This window comes from Mytilus californianus, unplaced genomic scaffold (assembly GCF_021869535.1).
Source record: "Mytilus californianus isolate M0D057914Y unplaced genomic scaffold, xbMytCali1.0.p SCAF_18, whole genome shotgun sequence".
NCBI lineage: Eukaryota > Metazoa > Mollusca > Bivalvia > Mytilida > Mytilidae > Mytilus > Mytilus californianus.
Window position 1 is genome coordinate 10,768,848 of NW_026262666.1, and position 15,604 is coordinate 10,784,451.

The 15,604-nt window shown below is 32.0% G+C and overlaps 1 long non-coding RNA gene across 1 annotated transcript; it reads left to right on the forward strand.

Moving 5' to 3' along the window:
* The first annotated feature begins 6,547 nt into the window (after positions 1–6,547).
* Positions 6,548–11,319, forward strand: LOC127726739 (uncharacterized). The gene is made up of 3 exons (XR_007993664.1): positions 6,548–6,707; positions 9,456–9,543; positions 10,547–11,319. It is a non-coding gene; the product is annotated as an uncharacterized LOC127726739 (long non-coding RNA).
* The last annotated feature ends 4,285 nt before the right edge of the window (positions 11,320–15,604 follow it).

The following is a 15,604-nucleotide window of genomic DNA, read 5'->3' on the forward strand; positions in this document are numbered from 1 at the left end:
ATGGAACCAATAAATTGATCGGATCCGATATGAAGTTCCCAGTAACGGAGAACCTCTAACTTTGAGGTAATATTATTAGTGTCGGTGGTCTCACAAATGAATCAGGGTGAATTGCAGGTACATTAATTAGCAGAGAATAGACAATTATCAACTTGTTATTCATTATCTCGCAGTTATTTACGGTTAATTAGCTGTATATATCCAAAAACAGGTGCTCGGAGCTAGTACTAGTCTATGACTTTTAAGTAACAATTATATTTATATTCACAATCAGTGGCGGATCGAAGGGGGATGGGATCCGGGGGTTTGATTCCCCTTTTTGTGAACGATCATTGCATTTAATTAGAGACATATATGTCTCTGATTTAATGGAGACATATATTTCAGTGGCGGACCCAGAACTTTTTGAAAGGGGTGGGGGGGCGCTGACTGATCTAAGGGAGGCCCGCTCCAGTCATGCTTCAGTGATTCACTATATAATCAACCAAATTTTTCCCACAAAAGGGGGGGGGGCAGCCCCCCCCCCTGGATCTGCCTATGCATTAAGACCCCCTTTATCCTGGCTAGAATCGCCCCTGATATTACATGTAAATCAAGTCCCGGGTTAATTACTGTTAGCATAGAATAGAATAGAATAGAATATTTTTATTTCCCAAATTACAGGGCCCATAAAGGGCATAAAATCAGATACAATTGATTTACATAATTGGTAACAACAACAATAATAGTCACTTGAAAATATATATTTAGTATATTAGCATTGGTCAGAATCAGAGCCAAAAACCACATATATTGTGAATAAAAGAATAAAATTACATTATATGCATTCATTCTCAAATCATTTACTTGACTTAGTGTCAATATGCATACCTGATCTCCTTAATTCAAAACAGTCACAAATATAACAGCCCAGTTTTTCCATAAGAGTTACATTTTCTTGAGTCAAGAGCCATAAAAATTTAGAAGATTTATTTAAATTTTTAAAATTATAACAATTGTCAGATATGTATTGAAAAAAGTCTTCCCTTTGAGTATCATAAAGAGGACATTCTAACAAAAAATGAAGCTCATCTTCAACTTTACCAAGTGAGCAATTTGAACAAAGACGCTCAGATCTTTCTATATATTTTTTTGAATATCTGTCTGTCTCAATTTTTAAAGAGTGAGCACTTATTCTTAATTTACAAATTGACTGTCTTTTTTTTAAATCCTGTAGTTCTAAATATTTTTCTTTTTTAAAACAATTTTTTATAGAAAAATAAGTACCAAGCTTCCCTTTTTCAGAGTTAATTGTTTGATACTTCAGTCTATTCCAAAATGTTAAATAACTTTCACATAGTTTATTTTTAACATACTGACATAAAGAACCAATTGATTGGTCAAAATTTGGTAAATCAATCTCTCTCTGAATATAATCTATACTAGAGTACCATGTATTTACATTAGAAATATGTAATTGTTTACAACACATGAATGCATCAAATAATAATCCTTCTTTCAAACCTTCCAGTCTATGACAATATTTTAACATTGATAAAATTATAGTAAAATAAATAGGAAATCTACCAAGCTCTGACATCACAGCTATGTTACTGGACTTTCTGTTTACACCAAGAATATATTTCATAAATTTTTTATGAGCATAATAGCATAACGGTAATCACAAAGAGTGTGGTAATTTTAAAAAGGACGAGGATTTATAAATATACAATTCTTGAAGAGGGGGAGAGTGCACTTCACGATGATCGAAAAAAAAGTGCCTTGCATGTTATTTTCATCATCTTGTCTGAAACAGTCTGAATGATGAGCTTCAAGGCGAAGCGCGAAAATAAGTCATGTGAAATACTAACGTTGTACGGACAAACCCTTAAATCCCTCAATGTTATGTCAAATGAATTATAGCGAGGAAAAGTAAATTTAATTTAATATCAAAACTAAATATTTGTTATATTTCGCTCCTGATTTCTCAAGAAATCATAGAATCAATCAATGTATAAATTTCAATTATGCATGTCTGTGTGAGATCCATTTCATGAGACCAAGGATTTCTATAAAATCCTTGATGGGACCCTTTATATATATATGTCTCTGATACAGTTTTCTATTTTCCCCGGAAAAAAATTAAAAAATATATAATCTTTTGGGAAATAATCCGATTTTGTTGAATTATTTCCTTTCATAATTATGATAAATCCTTTTAGTTCTTCAATTTTAAATTAAAATAAATATTTCATTTTGATCTAACGACAAACTTTTTAAATTGTAGTGGCATGGTCAGTCAACTGATTAGTTGCATGGCTGATTACCAGTTTACTGGTGACCCAGTAATTTTCCATATGACAGTGGCGTGTACCCTTGGGGTGTGTATAACTTATTTTGAATACCTTCATTTTCTGGGGAACATCCTGTCCACGTGTAATACTTAGTATATATTGCAACAGATGACATTAAACAAATTCTCTTTGTAGCATCGGTGTCCATTTCATGTTCAACCACTCAAAATTTTCACAAAAAAGATAATATAATAAAATCATTAAAAAAAAAGATTAAAAAAACACTAGCAAATAAACTTCGCAATGAGTAAACGGGGTTTTGTGTTTTAAAGGGCTTATTTCCAGTGAATATATTTTATACTAGATAACTAGACCTGAGATAACTTTTTTTTGTAATATATATTTTATTATTTTCATATCATTCTCAAATCTCGATCATCTTAAATAAAGATGTATAAAAAATAATTTTGTTATAACTCATAAATATATGGTTAATCATAATTGTTACAAATTATATAAAATGGTAAGTCAATGCCCGATGTGCCGCCGTCTGTTGCAAAACAACGATTTAATCTTTTAAATGAAAGACGTGCACTGCCTTCATCGGAATAGAGGAAAGTCCACCTAGTGTACATTAAAGAGTATCCGTTTGTTATGCTGAAAAAAAAGAGATCATCATAAACTTTTTAGCAGACCTTCTCGTGTAAAAAAATCACAAACTTTTAACTGAATTAAACAAAAAATTATCAAACAAAACTCATTAGAAAACTCATAGTAACATTTTGTTTAGACCTGAGATAAATTATAGTAAGATTATTTATATAGAACAATAAAAAAAAAATGTCCAATCTGATACACGTACCTATAATCTGGGACTATTATACTAACTATTTTTTTAGTATAATAGTCCCAGCTATAATGTACAAAATTTTGAACAGCTTCAAATATATGGCCTTATCATTGGTAATGTATCATATTTGTATCAGTTATTGCTGAACGTGTAACCAAATTAAAATGAAGAAATAGGCTCGAAACCGCATTTTTTAAAGATATTTTTTTCAATCCCAAAATAGATAAGAGATATGCAGATTAATTAAAGTCCCGATGAGAAGATTCACTTTCTTTTCTACCGAAGTAAATATATTAACAAAGATTTAGGATATCAATAAATTATTAAATTCATCAATTTATTAAATTTGAACATGTGAACCAAACAACGAAAAAAAATAAACGGGAAATTGGCTATACCTTTTTGGTATTAGCCATGAAGCCATGTATGTACCAGCCATTTTAACTTATTGTTTTCTTAACCTTTAAAGAATACATTTTAAAATGAACTACTTTATTTATAGTAGTTCAAGAAAAATATATATATATATTAAAAAGTTTTAAATTTTGTCCATGCTGTGCATAAAATAGGGAAAAAAAATAAGGCTGAAAATGCACCAAATATTTATATTCAATATGAATATTCACATTTTGTCTATTACAACAATTTTTGAACAACTTGTTGTTGTAATAGACAAAATGTGAGTATTCATATTGAATATAAATATTTGGTGCATTTTCAGTCTTATTTTTTTTCCTATATATATTATATGGCCTTCCAAATACCGTTTCGATCCCTAACATCACTGAAGAGACATTAAATGTCGAAATCCGGATATGGTGTACAAATTTTTGCACCTCATGTTTGCGGTATACCATCTTTTCCGTAAGTTTATTGTTTTCTGTTTGGTATTTAATTAATATGTAAGATCCATTTTTTACATCTGGTGATCAATTTATTTGGTAATAGCCAATGGCAGTCAGCAGGGTTTAAGAACATCAGTTGTTCGACCTGTTAGTCAAATGCGTTTTGTTAAAATATACTTTTTCACTTTTTGGTCTTTTGGAAAATGTTGTTTATGCTGTATTTAGACCCCTCTACCAAGAAATTTGTTTTACATGCACACGTATAAAAATTGCGGTTTTTATCCAACGCAATCATAGGTTTGAACGTTGTTTTCAATTTCGACGTGTATATATATATATATATATATACATATATATTAGATAACTCTTTCCTTTATATTCAATGGAACAAGAAGCGAATTCGTTAGCGAACTAGAGTAACTATAGAAATAGCGTCGTTACAGGTCTTCTTCTGACCGGCAATAAATCCTTAGCAGTAATGATAGTGGAACGTCCATTGGGTTGTGCTCAGACACGTCCGAATGGGGACGCTGAATCCTTGCAGCAACTCTTCAAGTGGACTATAAGTAGCCTGGTATTAGGCCAATTTTCTGTCCATCCCTTTTCGTTGGCAGTCGAAATTTTCCGACCGTATCACGGGCGGTCTCAATTACACGACCTACATGTACCTATCATATATTATTCGGTACGTCAGACACACCCGACATTAATCAACCAAAAACTCAATATTTTACAGTAGGGAATGAATATCTCCAGATGAAGATTACATTATGACGTATATTTTTTTTTAAAGACCAACAAATCGATTTTTATCACCAAATTTGTCTTTGCTGAGATTAACACTAAAAAAGTATAACAAAACGTAACGATTGAAAACTCACAGTTCAGTTTTTAAGATATTTTTTTCTTTGGAAACTAACAGACTAATTTTCAAAAAGTTTTTTTCTTGAACCATTATTTATGAAAACGAATTATAAACAAAAGTTATTCTCAAATATTAATAATGATCAATGATTGTAAAGAAAAAAATCCATCATAGTAGTTTGTTAATTTACTGGCTCCATGGTGTTAAACATGTCACCTTTCTTTTACAAATAACTGATTAAAAATATGAAGCCTTTACTGTAAAATAAATCATTCTAATAAAAATAAATTCATCCAGATTTTTCTCTCATAACCTTTCAACAGTTATTGTAAACTAATTTATTCGAACTATAATAGTCCTATGACTTGCTGTCCGTTTACCAATATTTATACTTTATAAAATGTTTTCATATTCATTGATCATTAACTTCATGTTTTGCGAATACTTATAAGGGGGTAATTATTATAGTCAGTAATAGCTAACAATTTATCTAAAGAAAACGAGATGCTATATTCAAATTCTGAGATATGAATCTAGTTCTTTAAAAAAAAATTCTCCACAACAAAAATTCTACACTTTCATTTATCTGGGTCTTTTTGTCTCCGCTTCGAAGCCGCCATCCCGTACCAGACATATTTATTCGTTTGGCAATATACAATCATGTAAGCAATATACAACAGGCAGTAGATCTGAATTTGTAAATTGTTATTTTGGATTTTACCTGATTAGGACGTGTCTCGTTGAATTTTCTAATAAACTTACACACACATAATCTGACTTTTAATCGTAATGTTATGAGATCTATAAGAACATAGAGCTACTGTATAGGCCTAGTTGCATGCAAGTCTTTACAAATTATATATTTTGGTATGCTATAAAATTGAGAATGGAAATGGGGAATGTGTCAAAGAGACAACAACCCGACCACAGAACAGACAACAGCAGAAGGCCACCAACAGGTCTTCAATGCAGCGAGAAATTCCCGCACCCGGAGGCGTCCTTCAGCTGGCCCCTAAACAAATATATATACTAGTTGTTTTTATAGACTATTTGTCATTTGGCCTTTTTTTTGTTGTTGTTTTTTTAGTTTTTGACATGGCGTTGACTCGAGTTTGATATATTATGCATCTTTTGTGCTGTATTTTAACAATTATTTACAAGCATGCTGCATGTTTACACATTCATCACTCACTATACCGCATCTAAATATAGCTTTCTTGTAAAAAAAAATAAAGAGATGTAGTATGATTGGTGATGAGACAACTACCAACCAGAATTTAAAATACCTTATATAAGCAATTGTGACTTACTTTCTTTACTCAGAGTGATCGTAAATTAATCAGATAAGCTGGAGGAGGGGTGGGGCTTCATATAGACCCATATTAAATGAAAAGAAATTAGCATTAGCTTTTTGTGATAAATATATAATAAACTCACAGTAACAGAAATAGCTCTTGAAAGCTCTGTCAGATCCCGGCACTTTTAACTGTTTTTTGACACGTGCTAAAAAATGCAGCACCTGTTTACAAGGGCTTATTTGACAAATTATCATCTTTCGTAATCTAAGTTATAAAATCTAAATTTTAAGTGATATAAAATGTTCATGACTAACGAGTATTTTCACTTGTACGATTTTTCTGTGAAATGAGTCTAAGAGTATATACATGTATATCAGGATACTGACTGCATAGTAAAATATTTATGTACAATTAGTTGCGACTCATTTTGGTCTTTTAAGTAAGTTTCCTTCCCCTGCATTACTTGATCGCTTTTGTAAAAAATAAACAGCACAACAACAACAGCACTCGACGTCAGTATTGTACCAAAAAATGAAAAAAATATTCAAAAAGAAGGCTCATAAAATTCAAATATTGGTAAGCACACACACTAACTTGTCACTACAGACATGATCTTTTTGTTAATGCGCCAAACTCGTTTCGTCCACAGGACGATGTCGATGGTGGGGAAAACCTAGTCCAAATAATTATGACGTCTTGCAAGGCTATTTAGGCGTCCCAGAAAAAAAATAGCCTTGCCAGACGTCATAATTATTTGGACTAGGGAAAAACCAACAAATCTTTAGTTCCCCAAATGAGTATCCTAGTTTAAAGGTTTTTTTTAATATATACATGATTTAGCTATTTCATATTGGAATGGCACGTATTCATGAAAAATCAACAAATGATCTGAAAGTCGGAAAGATGAATATAGTCCTCTGACTTCACAAACTTAGAAACAGTTGTGATGTTGCTTCGTTGAGCTATAGATAACCGTACGACCATCAACAATGAGCAAAATTCACACCATATAGACAAAGGTGCTTGAGGACAGGAGTCGAGATTCACGTTGATAGTAAACATGCATATTAAGAGTAAAAATATGGTATATTAGTATGTTTATGGTACAAATAAGTGATATATATTGAAAAATCTAAGATTTATGATAATAAGGGGGAGGGACCATAGGGGGGGAGGGGCTCAAAACAGGATCCTGTCCTCAAGCACCTATGCATATAGAAAGCTGTAAATATAATAAAAGGCCTCGAAATGACAAATGTAAAACAAATCAACAAGAAGCCTTACATTTATAATTGAATTTAAAATAGAATTGAAAATAGAAATGGGGAATGTGTCAGAGAGACAACAACCTGCCCAAAGAGCAGATGAGTCGGTCACCAATGTGACTTCAATGCAGCGAGAAAATCCCACAGCCTGAGGCGTGCTTCAGCTGGCTCCTTAACAAAAATGTATACTAGTTCAGTGATAATGGACGTCATACTAAACTCCGAAATATATAAAAGAAACTAAAATTAAATATCATACAAAACTGACAAATGCCACATATAGGCTCCTGACTTGGGACAGGTGCAAAAATATGGTGGGGTTAAAAGCCTATATACTGTAAATTTCAGAAATTGTTGCATGCATTTATTAATATTGCCAATTAACATAATCATGATAATTTCCCTTTCAATTTAAAAAAAAATTTCTGATTTAAATTTTTATTGTATATTGAGACTTTGGATAGTCTCAAGAATGCTTTCACCAATTTTTATGAAACTTTGGTGAATTGATTTTAAATATTGACATAAACTCCCTTTACATTTTTATGACCCATAGTCATGTGATTAGTGGGTCAACCCTTGACCGTCTGTCCGTCTGTCCCAAGTCATTGGTTTTTGTTCTCTAATTTAGTTTGCCTCAACCAAATGTTATAAAACTTTTTTCAAAAGCTTATTACCACAATACTCAGATCAAGTGTGAATTTTGGTGGTGTCAGTGTTGCCATTCTAGAGTTATGCCCCTTTACAAATGGAAAAATTGCTGAATTTTTGGTTTCCAGCTCTCTATCTTTAACTTTAGATTGCCTCAACCAAATGTTATGAAACTTGCACACAATGCTTATTACCACAAAAAACAGTTTGAAATTTGGTGGTGTCACTTTTACTGACTCAGTCTGTTCTAGAGTTATGTCCTTTACAGATGGAAAAAATGATGAATTTTACGTTTCCGTCCTCTAAATTAAGTTTGCCTCAACCAAATTTTATTAAACTTTAACGCAATACTTTTTACCACAAAATCAGATCAAGTTATAATTTTAGTAGTATAAATTTTACCGTTCTTCAGTTATCTTCCTTTATAACTTTATATGATATGCAAGCCGGAGTATCATCCCCTATTTATTTTTATATAAGATGCAGAGTTATGGAATTTTAGTTGTTGGAAAATTATTTAAAATTGTCCATTTTCACACTTTGGAAGGTTTTAGAATTGTATTTGTTCAAAAATCACGGCCTTAAACTTACAAAATGTATATACACTTGCAATATCCCTTAAAATGGAGCCAAATTATTTTCATGTTTTGTTTCAATGAATACCACTCTGTGTGCATGTCCTTTTTTAGCTCATCTGGCTCGAAAGGCCAAGTGAGCTTTTCTCATCACTTGGCGTCCGTCGTCGTCCGTTGCCGTTGTTAACTTTTTACATTTTGAACTTCTAGAGAACCACTGAATTCCTTGTGAGGTGCTGACCAAGAGTTGTTACTTTGTTGCCGATCTATCATCCAAGATGGCCGGCAGTGGGGGACTTAGTTTAAGATAGGACCCTATAGGAAATACATACAAATGTCTTCTTTTAGAGAACCACTGAATGGAATGAAACCAAACATAGCATGAATGTTCCTTATGAGGTGTTGACCAAGTGTTGTTACTCTGTAGCTGATGCATCATCCAAGACGGCCGCCAGCGTAGTAGGACAATATTAAACCAAATATGGCCTCAATCATTATTAAAGTATCTGTTATGATTTTTATCTTTTTTATATGATTTCAAAAACCCAAATAGAGTCAGGTGAGCGACACAGGCTCTTTCGAGCCTGTAGTTTTGTTTTTTGTAGGTGGGGGGGGGGGGGGTCTTAGTTGCGCAGTGCTCAGAGTTTTTCTATAATGTAGTTGATCATTAAAATTCATTTAAAGCATAAACCCAAGCTAAAAAGGCAACAAGCTTATCAAGCACTCATGGTACAGCTTTTTATTAAACACGTATTGATATATACATTAAACAGCAAAATAATTATTGATGCAAGATGTCATTAAATAATAATTTTTACTCTTTTTATGTGTAGGACAAGAACTATAGAAGATGCAGAGAAATTATAAACAGCAGAAATGATAGGCAATTTAAAATTTGCAGAAGTCAACAAAACCTAAATGGTAAGTAAACTCATCATAGATACCAGGAATAAATTTTGTATTTACGCCAGACGCGCGTTTCGTCTACAAAACACTCATCAGTGATGCTCGATAAGACTCATAAGGCCACTTTTATGAAAGTTATTGCCCTTGAAAGATGATTATCATGATTATTATAAAAATAAAAAGATGTGGCATATTAAATATGAAAACTATTGATCATTGCTCTAAGAAAGCAATTATAGGCCAGTGACGGCCTTCAATAATGAGAAAGTCCATACCCTATTGTCAAAGTAGTCAGCTATAAAAGGCCCTCAGACGAAAAATTGAAATAATCCCAACTGTAGAACTAATTGCCTAGTTTATAACAAAACAAATTAAAAAAAAATAAATATGAGAGATATGAAACAACTACAACCACTAAATTTGAGTGTCAGAATAAACTACAGGCTCCGAACTTGGAACAGGCACAATCAGAATATGGCAAGGTTATATAAAAATAAGAAGATGTGGCATGATTGCCAATAAGACAACTCTTCACCAGACAACAAATGACATACCGGTAGATTTCCTGCAAAAAAATAAACAGTCCGAACTAAGCAGGAAATGTATACCTTTCTCTTAATCGAAAAGACACAAAAGATCTGTTAGTACTCACAGCTACTGACAGCTAGTTAAAAATCAATAAAAACTAATACATGTAATAAAAAAATCAGGTTTGTGAGCACTTAACCCTACCTTAACCTTGGACAGTGGTTTAACAGCTCAACATATAAAGAACAAACTGTAAAAATAACCGTTGCAATTGCCTCAACTCGAAAGATTGATAAAATGCACAAAATCAACTACCGGGGTAATATAAAAACCCATAGACAAAAAGCACGGAATTAAGAGAACTCACAAGTCATGCAAGTAAGAAAGGAAATATTCTTAAAATGTTCATAAACATGACAAAATAAGCTTTTTTATTGCTGTTTCTCTCTCCATCTATAACATTTTATTTGTTTATTTTGTGTATTTATAGGTGATCAGACATCTTGGTTTTCATGATCAATAGGTCAATACTGAAGAGGAAACTGAAAGTTGATATCTATCTACATGGTGCGCTAATTGGATTAATGTGAAATGGAATGTGTGCTTTCCTGCAAAAAAGAAATAGGAAATTTCATCATAATCACATGATAATGGCTATAAACAAAATGGAGTTCTATCATAGATGCAGAAAAACACAATTGTATAAATGCAACAACATATTATATATATTCGTCGAAAGAAGGGAGAAATGAAGAAAAAAATAGTATTTTGTTGTTGAAAGGAACACCAGCTTTATCCACTCATTTACATCGCTCCCTCATATCAAATATACTGAAGAAGATCTTCGAAGAACAAATTGCAAAAATGTTTTCTCTAAGAATTGAAGGAAATTGTTAAGTGAATGGAATAATTTATGTTATGAACTTTTACATAGTGAATTGAATAACTGTACACAGCAGCTGAAACAGAGGAAAATTAAAATTTACAAGAAAAGTGTTTATTTTATTATTTAATTTGCAAATATGAAAGCATTCTTAAGAACTCCACAAATGGTATGACATTCAAATTGGTTGCTTATTAATGTATACAATTGAAACAATAACAAAGAAAACAGAATACTTTGCTACAAAAAATATTTTAAAAATCAAAGTTAAAGTCATATAAAGTATGTACAATACCTTGACCTAAACAGTCAGACTCACTATATTGTTTTTGTATGTCATGATAATTTTGAGTCAAAAATTTATTAAAGTTTAAATATCATTTGTATCATTTATTAAGTCTTGTAAACATTATGTTCATACTGTTTGTATAGTGAAGAAATTTACAATGAGTAAAAATAGGGGAAAGCATTTCCTACAGGGAAAGTTGATGTACAGAAATTTCCTAAGGGGAAATTTGGAGAACAATGTTTTCCTTAGAGGAAATTTGTGGTATTGAGTTTTCCCTCAAGGAAAAGTGTTTGTTAAATATTTCCTCAAAGGAAATTGCAGTTGACAAAATTTCCTCACAGGAAAAAGTATTTCCTCCAAGGAAAATTTGAAGCTGCAAATTTCCTCAAAGGAAAATTTGAAGCCTCAAATTTCCTCAGAGGAAATAGAATTTCCTCAAAGGAAAATTTGAAGCCGCAAATTTCCTCACAGGAAATAGAATTTCCTCAAAGGAAATATTAATGCAGCAAATTCCCTAAGGGAAATCTTTTTCCCTTGAGGAAAATACAATTTCCCTTAAGGAAAAATCTTTTTCCTTTAGGGAAATTTGATTTCCCTTGAGGAAAACTACTTTTCCTCTGAGGAAATTGTTGAAAAAAGGGGCATAACTTTTTTAACAGTGGTGCTAGAGCCAAAATTTGTTAGGACAAATATCAGGGAACCAATACCAACCAAGTTATCAACTTCATTTTGACTTAACTCCAAAAATTAAGGTGACAACTTTTGCACTCAGCGGAAGTGCAAACTTGTCCCGGAGACTGTTGCTGTTCCAAGTAGTCTTCTTTTTCTGTTTCATGAGAAGTATTTGTTTTACCTGTTCAGTCACTTTAAAGTGTTACAATTAATATTTAGACGCAACACAGAATAGTGACCAAAAAGGTACTGCTATCATATGAGAGGAGATAGAAAAAAAAAATGAAATGTACACATTATCAACATTTTTGTGGGACCATCAAGATGTGGTTTCATTGACTTTTTTGTCAATATATAGACATATATTCATAGACCAAATAACAAATAAGCAACAAATTCAAAAGTAGATGTAGGATGAATTATAGAAAGAAGGGGTACCCGGGGTCCCGAAACTTGACAAGGTTTGGTTTGGAACAAGTAATATGTCTGCATTAACATTAAATGTAGGTTTTAAAAGGGGGACCCAGATCGCCTTTCCCTAAATCATTTTCTGAAATTAAAGGTACCGCATATTTCTGGGCGCAGTTGAAAAAATAAATGAACATGACTTTGAAAAAGCAAGAATATTAAGCTAAAAGAAAAAGACCAAATTTGGATGACATCTATTAAAATGTTTGAAATAATTATGAAGTTGACAAGAAATGAACTTGTTCAGATAATATATATATATATATACAGTCAGCCTACAGACTTGTTGCTTCCTGAAATGTCTGCTTACACAGTGCTTTCCTAAAATGATTTGTAATGTGAGTGTTTTCATGATGAATGATGAGCAAACATAGATTATGCCGTTGGTTTTCACGTTTGAATTGTTTTACATTTTTATTTCGGGGCCTTTTATAGCTGACTATGCAGTATGGGCTTTGCTCATTGTTGAAGGCCATAAGGTGACCTATAGTTGTTTATTTCTGTGTCATTTTGGTCTTTTTTGGAGTTGTCTCATTGGCAATCATACCACATCTTCTTTTTTTATATTATAATGACAAGATAAATGTTATGTTACCCACCCAACTAAGTAAAATATATAACTTCTCGTTGAACTTCTATAACAACGATAAATCTGCTGATTCATATCGTATCATTCAATGCTGTCAGATGCTATGTGAAAAATAAAATAAAATTACATTAATGTATGCTTCCATTATATTCGGCATTGTTATTCAGTTATGTACAAAACAGAACTTATGAAAGGCATGCAATAATTTATTTTAAATAGATGCATTTGAAAAATTTATTTTTAGCATAGTAAAGTGATGTATATGTTCATGATGTCATGTGATCATCTATATATATAAGAATATTTCATTAGAGTTGATTTATTAAAGATGGCTTTGAATCCTACTTATTGCTATTTGTCTGCAATTACTGGCCATCACAAAGGTTCACGTAAAATTTTGACGTCATAATACAAAATATCTAACGCCACAATGGAAAAGTGATTGTAGTATGATGTCAATGGTTGAAGCGGGACAGATTCTCAGGTCAGCTGGGACAGAATTCCATAAAGCGATTAGGTGTATGGTTATTATATATGGGTACTATGTTCATGAGGATGAATTCTAATATATATACGTAAAATACCTGTTCGGTTTTGGATTAACATCCTGGATCTGGATTTCCTTATCAACCACCATCATTTTTAACGCATCCAAGTCATAAACTAGAGCCTTTACATAGTCAGTTCGATCTGCCAATATCACATATGGGCAATATTTTGGTATTCGGCCTTTGGTTTCTTTTTGTATCTTTTTTTTTAAGTTCTAAAACTTTAACTTTTATTCTGTGGGTTGTGTTGGTGTGAGACTAGTATTAATGGAACAAGTAGGTTTTTCGAGGAAAAATTAATCAATTTTGATTCACCGTTTTCGTGACAGGAAACCAAACAGGAAACAAAACTTTATTGTCTTTATTTTGCACAATTTATTTCAAAAGACATAAATGAACACCATTACTAGTGTTACTTGCTTCATGTTAATATTTAAAATCTATTTTCAATGTTAAATTAAGATTTTTTTGAAACACGACAGGAAACCATAAGAAACCGAAAGCATTTTTTTAGTTTTATTTTATTGGAAAATCAGCTTAAAATAATCTGAACAGTAAACTTTTTCTTGATAATGTTACTTATAACTTTGGTTTTTAAATTTAGGACTGTTTTTATAATTTTTTTCCAATAGACAATAAAAATTATGAGAATATAGAAACAAGGGCACTTAGGCAGGACAGGAGTTTTGAGTAAAAAATAAACAGCTGCGCCATGAGCGCATGATACGCCCGTCGTCTTGTGTGTGAATTTTTATGCAATAAGCATAAATAGTTTCTGACACACGGCGTGACATGCGAAAACCCCCCCTTTTTTTTTTACAAAAAACTCAATATCTCTAAAATAAAATTTTGAATCAAAACCAAAAAGTATACAGATCTTTATATTAATATAACTAAGAAGTGTGTAAAATTTTAAGCAATAATCATAAATCGTTTTTGAGATACAGCGCAACATGTGAAAACACCCCTTTTAAAAAAAAAAATCAATATCTCAACAAAAAAATTTTGAATCAAAACCAAAAAGTATACAGATCTTTAGATTAATATAACTAAGAAGTGTGTAAAATTTTAAGCAATAATCATAAATCATTTTTGAGATATGGCGCGACATGTGAAAAACCCCTCCCCCTTTTTTTACAAAATACTCAATAACTCAAAAATAAAATTTTGAATCATCACCAAAAAGTATACAGATCTTAAGGTTAATATAACTAAGAAGTGTGTAAAGTTTTAAGCAATAATCATAAACTGTTTTTGAGATACGGCGCAACATGTGAAAAACCCCTCCCCCTTTTTAAACAAAATACTCAATAACTCAAAAATAAAATTTTGAATCATCACCAAAAAGTATACAGATCTTAAGATTAATATAACTAAAACTGTGTGTAAAGTTTTAAGCAATAATCATAAATTGTTTTTGAGATACGGCGCGACATGTGAAAAAAAAACACACACCTGTTTTAGATACTAAGTCCCGTAACTCAAAAAGTTTTAATCTTATTTTCACCAAAAAATATACAGATCGTTTGACCATCATAAGAAACAACTATGTTAAGTTTCATGAAATTTGGATAAGTCATTCTCAAGTTACCGTGCGACATGTTTACGCCGGACAGACAGACGGACAGACGGACAGACAGACGGACAGACAGACGGACGGACACCGGACATTTGTATAACATAATACGTCCCGTCAAAAATTTGACGGGCGTATAAAAATAAAATTTTGAATCATCACCAAAAAGTATACAGATCTTAAGATTAATATAACTAAGAAGTGTGTAAAGTTTTAAGCAATAATCATTAATTGTTTTTGAGATACGGCGCGACATGTGAAAAAAAAAAACACACCTGTTTTAGTTACTAAGTCCCGTAACTCAAAAAGTTTTAATCTTATTTTCACCAAAAAGTATACAGATCGTTTGACCATCATAAGAAACAACTATGTTAAGTTTCATGAAATTTGGATAAGTCATTCTCAAGTTACGGTGCGACATGTTTACGCCGGACAGACAGACGGACAGACAGACGGACAGACGGACAGACAGACGGACGGACGCCGGACATTTGTATAACATAATACGTCCCGTCAAAAATTT